This window comes from Salmo trutta, chromosome 38 (genome assembly GCF_901001165.1).
Source record: "Salmo trutta chromosome 38, fSalTru1.1, whole genome shotgun sequence".
NCBI lineage: Eukaryota > Metazoa > Chordata > Actinopteri > Salmoniformes > Salmonidae > Salmo > Salmo trutta.
Genome location: NC_042994.1, coordinates 226,102 through 241,017, shown reverse-complemented (window position 1 = coordinate 241,017; position 14,916 = coordinate 226,102). Strand labels below are relative to the sequence as shown.

General features: G+C 40.5%; 1 long non-coding RNA gene across 1 annotated transcript; it reads left to right on the top strand.

Annotated features, from left to right (window-relative positions):
* The first annotated feature begins 1,557 nt into the window (after positions 1–1,557).
* On the top strand, positions 1,558–3,225 carry LOC115178727 (uncharacterized). The gene is made up of 4 exons (XR_003872677.1): positions 1,558–1,687; positions 1,927–2,044; positions 2,130–2,316; positions 2,899–3,225. It is a non-coding gene; the product is annotated as an uncharacterized LOC115178727 (long non-coding RNA).
* Positions 3,226–14,916: the final 11,691 nt, after the last annotated feature.

Sequence of the window (14,916 nt, the reverse complement as noted above, 5' to 3'; positions counted from 1 at the left end):
TAAATAAGCCCCAGAATAACACAAGCGCCCCAGAACACTAATCAAGAAATTCAAAATAAATCCAGAACATTAAACAGAAAATTATGTCTCCTAGGCCAATTCTGGGTGTACTATGTGCCTCGTGTCAAGAACCCAATGACAAAAGCATCGAGGACATTTTGTGTGCGGCCCCTGAATGTTTTAAAGGAGTTTTGGATATGAGTGATGGACATATGGCTTACATGTTCCAACCGGAGGATTCAATTGTGAAGATTTTCACAGACAGGGGGCCAGCCCCCTTTATCAAGCAAAACTCTGGAGTTTTTCTCCTGCGCTGCGCATGAGAAAATGGCTTAAGATACGGCTAGCGCTATGTCAGATTAAACAAGCCCTAAGTGGTACATTCCTGCCCGGCTACGCGTTGGAAGAGGAGGTATGCGGGCGCGATGATTTGAAAGTCATAAGAATCTCTTCAATGACGTATAGCCCCGACTCCAAAGTGACAATTTTAGCATGTGAACAATATGATAGTACAAATGCTACAAAATCTGTTAGTTCATATGTATTTTCCAAAGCCTTGAAGGATGTGAACTATTTTATGACTGTCTTTAGCTTTAAATGATGTGATTACCATATATTCCTGACCATGATGAAAAAGCTGGACAATCTTTTCCAAAATTGTGAACAATTACGCCGCTGGGCACTTCTATCTTTAAGACATACCCAGGATCTACATGCAAGATGTTTGATCTATCCAAGGAATGAAAACTTATGGAACGTGGAATGGGTGGGATATCTAGTGAGCAAGAGAGCCTGTCTTGATGATGGTTGATTTGGAAACGGATGGGTGTCTGGGCTAACCCTATAGCCGGCCCCATTATCTGTAAGAAAGGAATAGTAAAATTGTTTTGTATTAATTATAGCATGTTTTAAAAGGTCTGTACTAAATATTTGGAATTAAATAAATAGTTTTAAAATTGTATCTCACCGTATAAGCCTGTAATCTCACGCTCCCTCTCTCCATGGGTGTCTGAGAATGAAAAACATTCAGGAAAGCCGGGTGTGTGCGTATGCATGTGTGTGTGCGTGAGGGCGTGTGTGTGTGTGTTTCCAAAACAATGGATTTTTCAAGGTTGTTTGAAACAAGCTAGTCACTTTCGTGTTATTAGCACACAAGCCTTTCAAATCCAAATTTATTTCCCCCCCAGAGGATGTGGGGGCTCAAAAGTCAAAACCCACAGCCAGAATATAATATGTCTAGACTGCCCCCTGGGTTTAAAAACAGTGTTATTTCTAATCAACACCGGTAATAACGGTTAGGTATGCATACAGGGTGTCACTAAAAACACCCCCCAAGCTGTTTCCCCTGAGAATTTTGTAAGCAAAAGGCAATCCAGCCAGCCAGAATATGTCTAGACCGACCCCTGGTGTTTTAAAGCATTGTTTTCTTCTCTAAACAATACCGTTACTATCGGTTCCCCCACCCCGGTCTGTAAATTTACAGCGGACAGCCCCCCATAACAAAAAGACATGAAGCATTATGGACTCGACCTCTGAACGAGGCTAACGAAACAGACACTATTCTACCCTTCTGTACGAACGGCTTTACCGTAACTCCAAACTCCAGCCAACAGCCCAGAACAGTGTGAAGACAGAACAGCTAAAAGATCATCTGTGAATCCTTCCTTCCTCATGGAGCTTTTTGAAGGTGAGTTAGTGAAAATAATATATTAGGTTTTGGGTGCGTTAGGTATTTTCTGGGAATTGTTTGGTTATAACGTAATTAATGCCCTGTTGGGAACTATCTCTAATATTAAACTGGTGTTATATATGTTTTTTATGATTTTTCAGGTATGTATTTATATCAATTGCACGTATTTTTATAAGTTAAAATGTATATATTCATATTTCGTATAAATATATGTTAATATTATCTAACGTCTATAGGATATCCGGCTACTACCGGGAATAATTGATTTGGATCAGCCATCATTAGATGGGGATTCTCAGAAGCAAACAGCGCCCGGTCCTTTACATAGTCCGTCACCATCACGCTATTTTCGACGTAAGTCCAAAAATCCATAATAATATTTATACATTAAAAACAAAAAGTGTGTACCCTATTTTTAAAGCTAATTTTGTGTTTACAGCGGACAGACTCCCCCCAAGAAGGATACATGCTGCATTATGGACCGATGAAACAGACAGTATTCTACCGTTCTGTACGAACGGTCTTACCCTAACTCCAAACACCAGCCATCGGCCCAGAACAGCGTGAAGACAGAACAGCTAAAAGATAATCGGTGAATCCTTCCTTCCTCATGGAACTTTTTGAAGGTGATTTGAATAGTCAATGTGATGTTTGTATATAGATATATATTATTTAAGAATGATAGGTATTAAGTCTTGTCATTTACATGTATGTTTTTTAAAAATGAAGTCTATTTATCCGTTGAACCATAGTTTTTATTCATATTGTTTGTAAACAATAGCTTCTGCCCTCTTAGGGTCTATTTGACCTGCTTATTATATCAAACCTCTCAGACTAGATAGTATGATTAGAAACCGTGGCCAACTATGTTCAAACTGTGATTAGAAACGATAATTAGAAACTATGACAAACTATGATCAAACTATGATAATAAACTATGAACAACTATGAAGACAGGGCTGTGTGTGTGTGTGTGTGAGAGAGAGTGATGATCTATTATTTAAGTGTGTAATATGACTCTCTATCTCAATGTATACCCTTTCTATCAATGTATACCAAAGTAGCAAACATTTAACAACGTTTCAACATTCGGTATTGCAACATTTCTGAAAGACAATGACACACAATTTTAGGCAATTATTAATATAATGTGTTACATAGTGTGCAGCTGTGATAACTTTAGGTAATATATTCTCTCTCTCTCTCAGGCTCTGAAAAAGAGAAAAGACAGGACATTGACTCCTGAGTGTTGAACTTATGCCCACTCTACAGCCACCCTGGTTATTATATGACCCTGAGGGTCATCTACGAACGTTGGAACATCTTGAAAAACAATAAGGGGCACATGTACTCTTAAATGTCCACTCAGAGCATGGTACCTCTATAATTTTTGTTTTTAGGTTTATGACTTCTAGGGAGTGTTTCCAACATGCTGTGCTGCGGCATATGCATTGATAGGTCTTAGATTTTCTAGACTGGGTATCTGTAAAACACTTTGTGACAACTACGGATGCAAAAAGGGGTTTTAAGAATTACATTTGGTTGACAGATTTGTATTATTATAAAAAATAATATAACATTATTATTATAATAATATGTATTATTATTGTGTTATAGGCGAGACATACCCAGAAATGTCAACGTCTTGTCAAGTGCTCAAATCTGTACAGCAGCCACATATAATCACGTAGAGTAGCTCCAACTTACAAGAATGTGTTTACCAGGCAGTGATGAAAACATTTTAAATGAGCTCTAATTCAAACATACAAAGATATATATTTGATTCAATTACCACGTTAAAACTGTTGTTACAATATCACTTCTCATTGTGTACATTTCGAGGTTTCAACAACAATAAAACAACCATCTAATTAATGTTTCTCGGACAAACACACTGCTGAGTTTCCTATTTATTAAAAAACAGTCATTAAGACAAAACACTAAAAGTTGTAATATAAGCTGTATACATGTCATTCTATACTGAAAACAGGTACATTCTGAAAGATTTTGATGTTGATGTGATAACACACGTTTTTATTAATCTGTCAATTTAGGATAATACTGTTTATTTTATACTTTACTTAAATTGTATTATTTATCTTGTCTCATACGATGCTAATACACTCTACCAAGCAATGCAAACAGATGTGGAATTAACATTATAACAGGTGTGTGTCTTTTTGTATCAATAATTGATCAAGAATACCAAGAGGCATGATCAGATCCTCTTCCCTATTACGGCATCATATAATGCACAGTCATATGCAAATCCATAAAACACCGTCAATAAAACATTGAAAACCTGTTTGCATTGTCATTATTTTCGTCACCATACATCAAAGGCTGAATTGTGATCATTTTCTTTGTACATGCACTGAGCTACCAAGTGGCTGGAGCCAAGCAACAGGCTAAATTAAAAAGACCCAAATAAAATGTATGTGAAAAGATGGGGTCAAATTTAATTTTTTGTTTTGTTTTTGTTACAACCAACAGGTCTTCCTAACATTTGACATAACTAGTAAGCCTTACATCCTGAATGTATATGGGCTCCCAAATATGGACCTGGGAACACACGGGAGGGGTGGGACCACAAGCCCTTCTAAGTAATTAAGTAAGTATCATCAATGTTAGAGATTTGTTCACAGTGGGGATTCTGAAAGATGGGGGATTAGAACCCAAAGTAATTGTGGTAAGATCATAAAGGTCATTTCATATTCCGGTTTAGGGGGTTAGTAACTTTCTGGAAACCGCTATTCACACTATGTGGATTATAAACATGTACAGACAGAGAGCAAACACATCAAGGTGTAACAGGGATGAATGGCTATTCAATGTACAACAGTAGTCTTCTGTAACATGCAATACGTTTTAAATATGTTTACATACATCCATGACTGAATGGTTTTACAAACTCCTTTGAAGGGTTTTGTTAGTAAATTGTGACATGCCTCATTCAGCAGTCTAGAGATTAACCTAGAGACACCAAAAACAGCAATGTTTAGAGCAGCTTAGAGATTATTCTCCATGTAAGGGGCAAAGAGCTGATTTACCTAACTCTGTACAGACCAAAGGAATTTCCACCAGAGTTAGCAAACCCTGACAATGTGTATGATAACTCTGACTCGTACGTCTAATGATTATTGTAGGTGTTAACAACAGAGGGAGTTTACAGTAGGTCAAAGAGCTTTATAAAGGCAAAGAGAGCAACAAATTGACATACATGACCTCAAAGAGGGGCCCCCTACTTTATAATTGGGAATGCAGGGATGTGTACTGAACCTGTACCCATTATAAAACAACATGATCTAGGGTCATATGCATCTAAAGTTTTTAATGAAGTGGCAGCTGTATTCATATAGATTATTTAAACATAGTCTATAACCAGTAAGAACATAGATTGAATGATCTGCTTTGCACTATTAAGCAGGAGGCCTGACCTATTTCTATAGAAGAAGCCCCTTTTTATATTCAGCATCTTAAAACCTGTTGGGGATAGGGGGCAGTATTTGCACGGACGGATAAAAAACGTACCCGATTTAATCTGGTTACTACTCCTGCCCAGTAACTAGAATATGCATATAATTGTTTGATTTGGATAGAAAACACCCTAAAGTTTCTAAAAGTGTTTGAATGGTGTCTGTGAGTATAACAGAACTCATTTGGCAGGCCAAAACCTGAGAAGATTCCAAACAGGAAGCGCTCTCTCTGACTATTTCTTGGCCTTCTTGATCATCTCTAACCATAACAGGGGATCTCTGGCATAACGTGACATTTTCTAACGCTCCCATAGGCTCTCAGAAGGCACCAGAACGATGAATGGTGACTTTGCAGGCCATGGCTGAAAAACATTAGCGCATTTGGATAGTGGTCGATCTGAGGACAATGAGACTGGAGGCGCATGCACGAGCCGACACCATGTTTACTTTCTCAGTCTTTGAACGAAAACAACGACTCCCGGTCGGAATATTATCGCTTTTTTACGAGAAAAATCACATAAAAATGGATTTTAAACAGCGTTTGACATGCTTCGAAGTAAGGTAATGGAATATTTTGAAATTTTTTGTCACGAAACGCGTCGGACGCGTCACCCTTCTTTACCCTTCGGATAGTGTCTTGAACGCACAACAAAACGCCAACATTTGTTATTGAAGTAGAAGTCCTGGGAGTGCATTCTGACGAAGAACAGCAAAGGTAATCCAAATTTTCTTATAGTAAATCTGACTTTGGTGAGGGCTAAACTTGGTGGGTGTCTAAATAGCTAGCCCGTGATGGCGAGCTATCTACTCAGAATATTGCAAAATGTGCTTTCACCGAAAAGCTATTTTAAAATCGGACATAGCGATTGCATAAAGGAGTTCTGTATCTATAATTCTTAAAATAATTGTTATGTTTTTTTGTGAACGTTTATCGTGAGTAATTTAGTAAATTCACCGGAAGTTTCGGTGGGAATGCAAGTCACATGCTAGTCACATGCTAATGTAAAAAGCTGTTTTTTGATATAAATATGAACTTGATTGAACAAAACATGTATGTATTGTATAACATAATGTCCTAGGAGTGTCGTCTGATGAAGATCATCAAAAGTTAGTGCTGCATTTAGCTGTGGTTTTGGTTTTTGTGACATTATATGCTAGCTTGAAAAATGGGTGTCTGATTATTTCTGGCTGGGTACTCTGCTGACATAATCTAATGTTTTGCTTTCGTTGTAAAGCCTTTTTGAAATCGGACAGTGTGGTTAGATTAACGAGAGTCTTGTCTTTAAAATGGTGTAAAATAGTCATATGTTTGAGAAATTGAAGTAATAGCATTTCTAAGGTATTTGAATATCGCGCCACAGGATTGCACTGGCTGTTGAGTAGATGGCGTCCCACTGGCCCAGAGAGGTTAACTAACATACATGAAGGGACGTCGCGTGCGCCATCCGTATGGTTAGTGAGAAAGTCCATGTTGCAAATGTACCCTCCCTTACTAGACGTCCGACCACGTCCGATAAATCCGCAGACGGCGTCGGGCCGCTCGCGGGGGCCGGATCTTCCAGGAAGTCATCGAACGGAGTCTCTCGGACCTTCGGTTTCCGTTTAATTAAATTTTCAAATTTTGGTCATTTCCTTGCAGTCCCGGATTATTCCACGAGAGGGCGTATGGAATCATATTGCAAATGTAACATATATCACCAATCGCGACACGGCTTTTTCTCCTAAACGGAAGATAATTCGAAGACGAAACTCGGTCTGCGTGGGTTTGGCATAATGGACAGTTGGCCCCGAACAGGATGGAGTCGAGGCCTCGACGCTTTTCGAGTTATGGCTATTTTTCTGGGATTGAAAGTCAAAGAGGAAAATAGAGTGCTGATTTGACCGCTTCACATCAAACTACATGAGCCTACGGTGTCAGGAGAAAAGGAACCATGCATTTACCAATGTTCATTTCAGAGAAATTGTACAATGACACATTGGTGATATTCAACAACAAGAGGGTTTTTTTTCAAAAAGGTTACATATCCAGTTGCAGCGTGTTCAGATGAGTCCGTTAAGGCAGGTTTCGGAGCTCTGCGAGATTTCTGTGATTTTCTGTGATTTTCTGAAACAACACACACTTGTTCAACCCTCTGTAAATAAGTCAGTTCTTAAGAGAAACACTTAAAACTCAATATTCTATAAGAGCCTAACGTTCAGATTCCTGTGTCAACCAGAATTGCCTTATAATGGTGTCATAGGGGCTGTTTTGAAGGGTTAAAAAGGTCAGATATTTCCACAACTTCATATGTGTGACTAGGCAACCCTCATGAACTGTAAATCAGTCATTTATCCCATCAGATGTCAAAGAAAAGCTCTCTCAAACACACACACAGAGAGGACGTAGTGACACAGTGCGGTGCTTAAATACACAAAGAGCCTGCAATGGCATTACCATTATCTCTAGGCTGAGACGAGTTCAATGAGACGCCCCGCTTGACCGTAGCTTGCTCGGTATGAGCGCAGCGACCGTGAGAAAACTAGGCCCAAAATGAGGCCTGCACCAATATGTCAAGTGCTTATGGGTGACAGTGAGAAAACCATTAGGGTTAGAAGCACAATTCAACCTCAGGAGGGTTCCTGAGGTCCTCCCGATCTGTGCAAGCCTAACCTTGACCCTGTGGCATTAACCCTTCACAGTGAAAAGAAGGTGTTTAGATCAAACTGTGTGCAATGACTTCTCTCCCCATAGGAATACATTGACAATTCTCCTAAATTCAACCTGAAGTCTATGTGGGTTATGAATGCCTTATGAACCTGTCTTCTATAACAATCCATCAGGCTACTGTGAGGTCTACCTGTGTCGATTCTAAGGTTCCTGGAGCAACCGGAAAATGTTAAAATCACCCTAGAGCTATTGTCATATAAGCAACCTGCAGATAGTGAAAATCACGCAACTCAACCATCTGTCATTCAGTCAATTCTTAAGGTAGAGACTTCATATTCAGGATTCTGTTTATGTCTACCCCAAAGACAACGTGTGTGAAGTAAGAGCTTCCTGTGACAACCGGAAGTTGTTAAAAACAGCCAAGAGCTATTGTCATATGGTCAACCTGCATATAGTGAAAATCACGCAACTCAACCATCTGTTATTCAGTCAATTCTTAAGGTAGAGACTTCATATTCAGGATTCTGTTTATGTCTAACCCAAAGACAACGTGTGTTGAGTAAGAGCTTCCTGTGACAACCGGAAGTGGTTAAAAACAGCCAAGAGCTATTGTCATATAACCTGCACATAGTGAAAATCATACAACTCAACACTATGTCATCCAGCCAATTCTTTAGGTAGAGACTTCATATTGAGGATTCTGTATATGCCTACCCCAAAGACAACGTGTGTCTATTCTTTTTGCAAAAAAAACAAAAACACACACACACAATTTGGCCATAGGGACATAGTGTGGGGCTTAGAGTCTTATACCGCCTTCAATAGTTACTTTCGTTCAAACGATTCAAGAACCGTCAGACCTAGAGCTCCGAAATTTTAGAACCTGTTCTAGAGCTCAAGTCGATAGTGCACAGTGATTTATGGGGCTCTAGAAGGTTCTCTGACCGAGAAACCGCCTCGTACATTTGCAATATTTTCAATTCATTTTGAATATCACGTACATGGCGTCATGTAGAAATGTCCCAGAGTCGCAAGACTAGGTGCATTGAAACCGCCTCGGCCCATAGAGACGGACCCCAATGTCTCTGTCCGATAGCTCATTCAGGGACCCCGTAGTAACGCCCTGAAAAAGTGGATTTTCAGCACCAATTAAGGCCATTGCTCGAGCACCGAATGACCTATCGAGCCGAAACTTGGGATTCGGGGTCGCCTCACATAGGCCTACACATAATGTCAGAGCTGGACCCGCAGCTATAACGTAACTATGTGTTTTAGGTTTTTTTATGGTTAAAATTGAAAGCACTGTGAATTATGGGCCTTCTCTGACATATGTGATAGTTGGCTTCTATACGAGTTGGAAAAAGTGGATTTGGTGTCAGATGCTATCAGTTTGGTGTCAGAATGACAACTAATTGACTGATGGACGCTGACTGCTGGGTGACGAGCAATGGAGATTAACCACAGTCACTGCCCGGCCATCCCGAGTTCATCGGGCCAGTCAATTATGCATTTCTGCAGGATTTTTGAGCATGCCTAAATTTGTAATGCTAAATGCCCATTAAATCATATTGCAAACGTAACGCGCTATATTGCAAACGTAACGTGCGTTTGCAATATGATTCAACAGCAGAAAATATCACCAAAGTTGACATGATGAAATCAACACAATGAGCGACAGAGAGGAACCACAGTCACTGCCCGGCCATCCCGAGTTCATCGGGCCAGTCAATTATGCATTTCTGCAGTGGTTTTGAGCATGCCAAAGTTGTGATGCTAAATGTCCATTGAATCATATTGCAAATGCGCATCCGTGTATTTGTAATATGATTCAACAGCAAAAAATGTCACCAAAGTTGACATGATGAAATCAACACAATGAGCGACAGAGAGGAACCACAGTCACTGCCCGGCCATCCCGAGTTCATCAGGCCAGTCAATTATGCATTTCTGCAGTGTTTTTGAGCATGCCTAAATTTGTGATGCTAAATGCCCATTAACCTGTTGAGGATCTTATCCCGATCTTATCCCGGTATTGGGATTCATTGTCATGTGACCATGGCGGGGAATTCAAAACTGCAAGAGTAATCATTTCAAAAAATCAAATAATCAACTATTTTCCTCCATTTGAAAGATATATCTCCTAAATCTAACCACGCTGTCCGATTTTCAGAGGCATTACGGAGAATGCATAAAGTTAGGTTATGTGAGGAGAGTACATTGACAATAGCTGCGTGTAATGTTTAGCCAATTCAAAGAAGGGCATCAACAGACAGAAAACTAGCTAGAATTATGCACTTACCTTTGACAATCTGCATCAGATGACACTCATAGGACATTATGTTATACAATACATGCATTTTTAGTTCCATCAAGTTCATATTTATATCCAAAAACAGCATTTACAGTCGCGGTGAAATTCAGAATTTTTTTCGGCTCGAATGCACCCAGTGAATCCAGCATTACAAATCACGGAATTACTATTCGAAAACATTGGTAAATTATAATATTGTCATTCAAAGAATAATATATTATCATCTCGTAATTGCTACCGAATGGCCAGATCTCAAAATAACTTTACTGGGAAATCACATTTTGCATAAACTGGGTACTATGCTAACAACAATAAGCTACATGCTAAGCTAAGCTAAGCTATACCGTTAGCATTAGCATCATCTAATATCGATAATAACATTCTAAATATCCCCTTACCTTTGATTATCTCCATCAGAAGGCGCTGCCAGAGATCCCAGGTCCAGAACAAATGTGGTTTCTTTTGACAAAGTTCATAATTTATGTCCAAATAGTTAGCGTTCAGTAGGCTCCCACAAAATGAGGTGGGCAGTGTAAAGTCACGTCGAAAAGCTAAAGAAAACCTAGTAAATAATCTATTTACGTTTGTTTAAACATGTCAAACGTTGTTTAGCACTAATCTTTTGTTCCATTTTTAACGTGAAACATCAGTAAACATCAGTAATATTTTCACACAACCTATCAAGTGTCTAGAATAAACGATAATGACAAAGGCACTCTTCTCAGATTCATGCGCAGGCGCAAAAAATGAAGTGATGACGTGTCAACTTGTAAGCTTTCTAATTCGGTCTGTATTCATGACAGATGCTTCCAACAACTTTCTAAAGATCGTTGACATCTAGTGGAAGCAGTAGGAGTTGCGAACTGAATCCTTTCTCACTGTGGTATCTTTAAAACAATGACACTAAATAGTACAGTCACAAAATTCTCATTTTTTTAAATCTATTTTTCACAGGTTTTTGCCTGCAATATGAGTTTTGTTATACTTACAGACACCATTCAAACTGTTTTAGAAAATTCAGAGTGTTTTCTATCCGAATGTGTTAATAATATGCATATCCTAGCTTCTGAGTTGGTGTAGGAGGCAGTTAAAAATGGGCACATATTTCTTTCAAAATTCTCAATACTGCCCCCGTGGCCCGTAGAGGTTAAATCATATTGCAAACGTAACGCTCTATATTGCAAACATAACGTGCGTTTGCAATATGATTCAACAGCAAAAAATATCACCAAAGTTGACATGATGAAATCAACACAATGAGCGACAGAGAGGAACCACAGTCACTGCCCTGCCATCCCCAGTTCATCGGGACAGTAGATTATGCATTTCTGCAGTGGTTTTGAGCATGCCAAATTCGTGATGTTGAGATCCATTGAAACATATTTCAAATGCGCATCACTGCACATGGTGACCCGAAATGGGTTACCAGGAGTAATTTTTTAGAATGGTTTTAAATGCCTTTAGGGTGGTGCCAGGGGTGCACGGTTGGGTAGGGAGCACCTTCCATCAGTGCCCATCCAGTATGGGGCGCCCCTAGTCATTTTGGACATTTTTCAAAAAAATCGCTAAAAAACGACAATCCCACTTCTCTCATGTCACCATCAAGCCATGGAGAGGAACCACAGTCACTGCCCGGCCATCCCCAGTTCATCGGGACAGTCAATTTTGCATATCTTTAGTGTTTTTGAGCATGCCAAATTCGTGATGTTGAGGCCCGTTGAATCATATTGCAAATGCGCATCCGTGCACATGGTGACCCGAAATGGGTTACCAGGAGTAATTTTTTAGAAGGGTTTTAAATGCCTTTAGGGTGGTGCAAGGGGTGCACGGTTGGGTAGGGAGCACCTTCCATCAGTGCCCATCCAGTATAAGGCGCCCCTAGTCATTTTGGACATTTTTCAGAAAATCGCTAAAAATCGACAGTCCCACTTCTCTCATGTCACCATCAAGCCATGGAGAGGAACCACAGTCACTGCCCGGCCATTCCCAGTTCATCGGGACAGTCAATTTTGCATATCTTTAGTGTTTTTGAGCATGCCAAATTCGTGATGTTGAGGCCCATTGAATCATATTGCAAATGCGCATCCGTGCACATGGTGACCCGAAATGGGTTACCAGGAGTAATTTTTTAGAATGGTTTTAAATGCCTTTAGGGTGGTGCAAGGGGTGCACGGTTGGGTAGGGAGCACCTTCCATCAGTGCCCATCCAGTATAAGGCGCCCCTAGTCATTTTGGACATTTTTCAAAAAATCGCTAAAAATCGACAGTCCCACTTCTCTCATGTCACCATCAAGTCATGGAGAGGAACCACAGTCACTGCCCGGCCATTCCCAGTTCATCGGGACAGTCAATTTTGCATATCTTTAGTGTTTTTGAGCATGCCAAATTCGTGATGTTGAGGCCCATTGAATCATATTGCAAATGCGCATCCGTGCACATGGTGACCCGAAATGGGTTACCAGGAGTAATTTTTTAGAATGGTTTTAAATGCCTTTAGGGTGGTGCAAGGGGTGCACGGTTGGGTAGGGAGCACCTTCCATCAGTGCCCATCCAGTATGGGGCGCCCTTAGTCATTTTGGACATTTAAAAAAAAAAAAATCGCTAAAAAACGACAATCCCACTTGTCTCATGTCACCATCAAGCCATGGAGAGGAACCACAGTCACTGCCCGGCCATTCCCAGTTCATCGGGACAGTCAATTTTGCATATCTTTAGTGTTTTTGAGCATGCCAAATTCGTGATGTTGAGGCCCATTGAATCATATTGCAAATGCGCATCCGTGCACATGGTGACCCGAAATGGGTTACCAGGAGTAATTTTTTAGAATGGTTTTAAATGCCTTTAGTGTGGTGCAAGGGGTGCACGGTTGGGTAGGGAGCACCTTCCATCAGTGCCCATCCAGTATAAGGCGCCCCTAGTCATTTTGGACATTTTTCAAAAAATCGCTAAAAATCGACAGTCCCACTTCTCTCATGTCACCATCAAGTCATGGAGAGGAACCACAGTCACTGCCCGGCCATTCCCAGTTCATCGGGACAGTCAATTTTGCATATCTTTAGTGTTTTTGAGCATGCCAAATTCGTGATGTTGAGGCCCATTGAATCATATTGCAAATGCGCATCCGTGCACATGGTGACCCGAAATGGGTTACCAGGAGTAATTTTTTAGAATGGTTTTAAATGCCTTTAGGGTGGTGCAAGGGGTGCACGGTTGGGTAGGGAGCACCTTCCATCAGTGCCCATCCAGTATGGGGCGCCCTTAGTCATTTTGGACATTTAAAAAAAAAAAATCGCTAAAAAACGACAATCCCACTTGTCTCATGTCACCATCAAGCCATGGAGAGGAACCACAGTCACTGCCCGGCCATCACCAGTTCATCGGGACAGTTAATTTTGCCTTTCTGCAGTGTTTTTGAGCATGCCAAATTCGTGATGTTGAGGCCCATTGAATCATATTGCAAATGCGCATCAGTGCACATGGTGACCCGAAATGGGTTACCAGGAGTAATTTTTTAGAAGGGTTTTAAGTGCCTTTAGGGTGGTGCAAGGGGTCTACGGTTGGGTAGGGAGCACCTTCCATCAGTGCCCATCCAGTATGGGGCGCACCTAGTCATTTTGGACATTTTTCAAAAAATCACAAAAAAAACTCACCATCAAGCCATGGAGAGGAACCACAGTCACTGCACGGCCATCCCCAGTTCATCGGGACAGTCAATTATGCATTTCTGCAGTGGTTTTGAGCATGCCACATTTGTGATGCTAAATGCCCATTGAATCATATTGCAAACGTAACATGGAATATTGCAAATGTAACGCGCATTTGCAACATGATTCAACAGCAAAAAATATCACCAAAGGTGACATGATGAAATGAACACAACGAGCGATGGAGAGGAACCACAGTCACTGCACGGCCATCCCCAGTTCATCGGGACAGTCAATTATGCATTTCTGCAGTGGTTTTGAGCATGCCAAAGTTGTGATGCTAAATGCCCATTGAATCATATTGCAAATACGCATCCGTGTATTTGTAATATGATTCAACAGCAAAAAATGTCACCAAAGTTGACATGATGAAATCAACACAACGAGCGATGGAGAGGAACCACAGTCACTGCACGGCCATCCCCAGTTCATCGGGACAGTCAATTATGCATTTCTGCAGTGTTTTTGAGCATGCCACATTTGTGATGCTAAATGCCCATTGAATCATATTGCAAACGTAACATGGAATATTGCAAATGTAACGCGCATTTGCAACATGATTCTACAGCAAAAAATATCACCAAAGGTGACATGATGAAATCAACACAACGAGCGATGGAGAGGAACCAGGAGCGTTCCTGAGGTCCTCCCGATCTGTGCAAGCCAACCTTGACCCTGTGGCATTAACCCTTCACAGTGAAAAGAAGGTGTTTAGATCAAACTGTGTGCAATGACTTCTCTCCCCATAGGAACACATAGACTATTCTCCAAAATTCAACCTGAAGCCTATGTGGGTTATGAATGCCTTATGAACCTGTCTTCTACAACAATCCATCAGGCTACTGTGAGGTCTACCTGTGTTGATTCTAAGGTTCCTGTGACAACTGGAAGTGGTTAAAAACACCCAAGAGCTATCGTCATATAACCTGCACATAGTGAAAATCACGCAACTCAACCATCTGTTACTCAGTCAATTCTTAACCTGTCTGGGCCAGGGGGCAGTATTGAGAATTTTGGAAAAATATGTTCCCATTTTTAACTGCCTCCTACACCAACTCAGAAGCTAGAATATGCATATTATTGTTCAG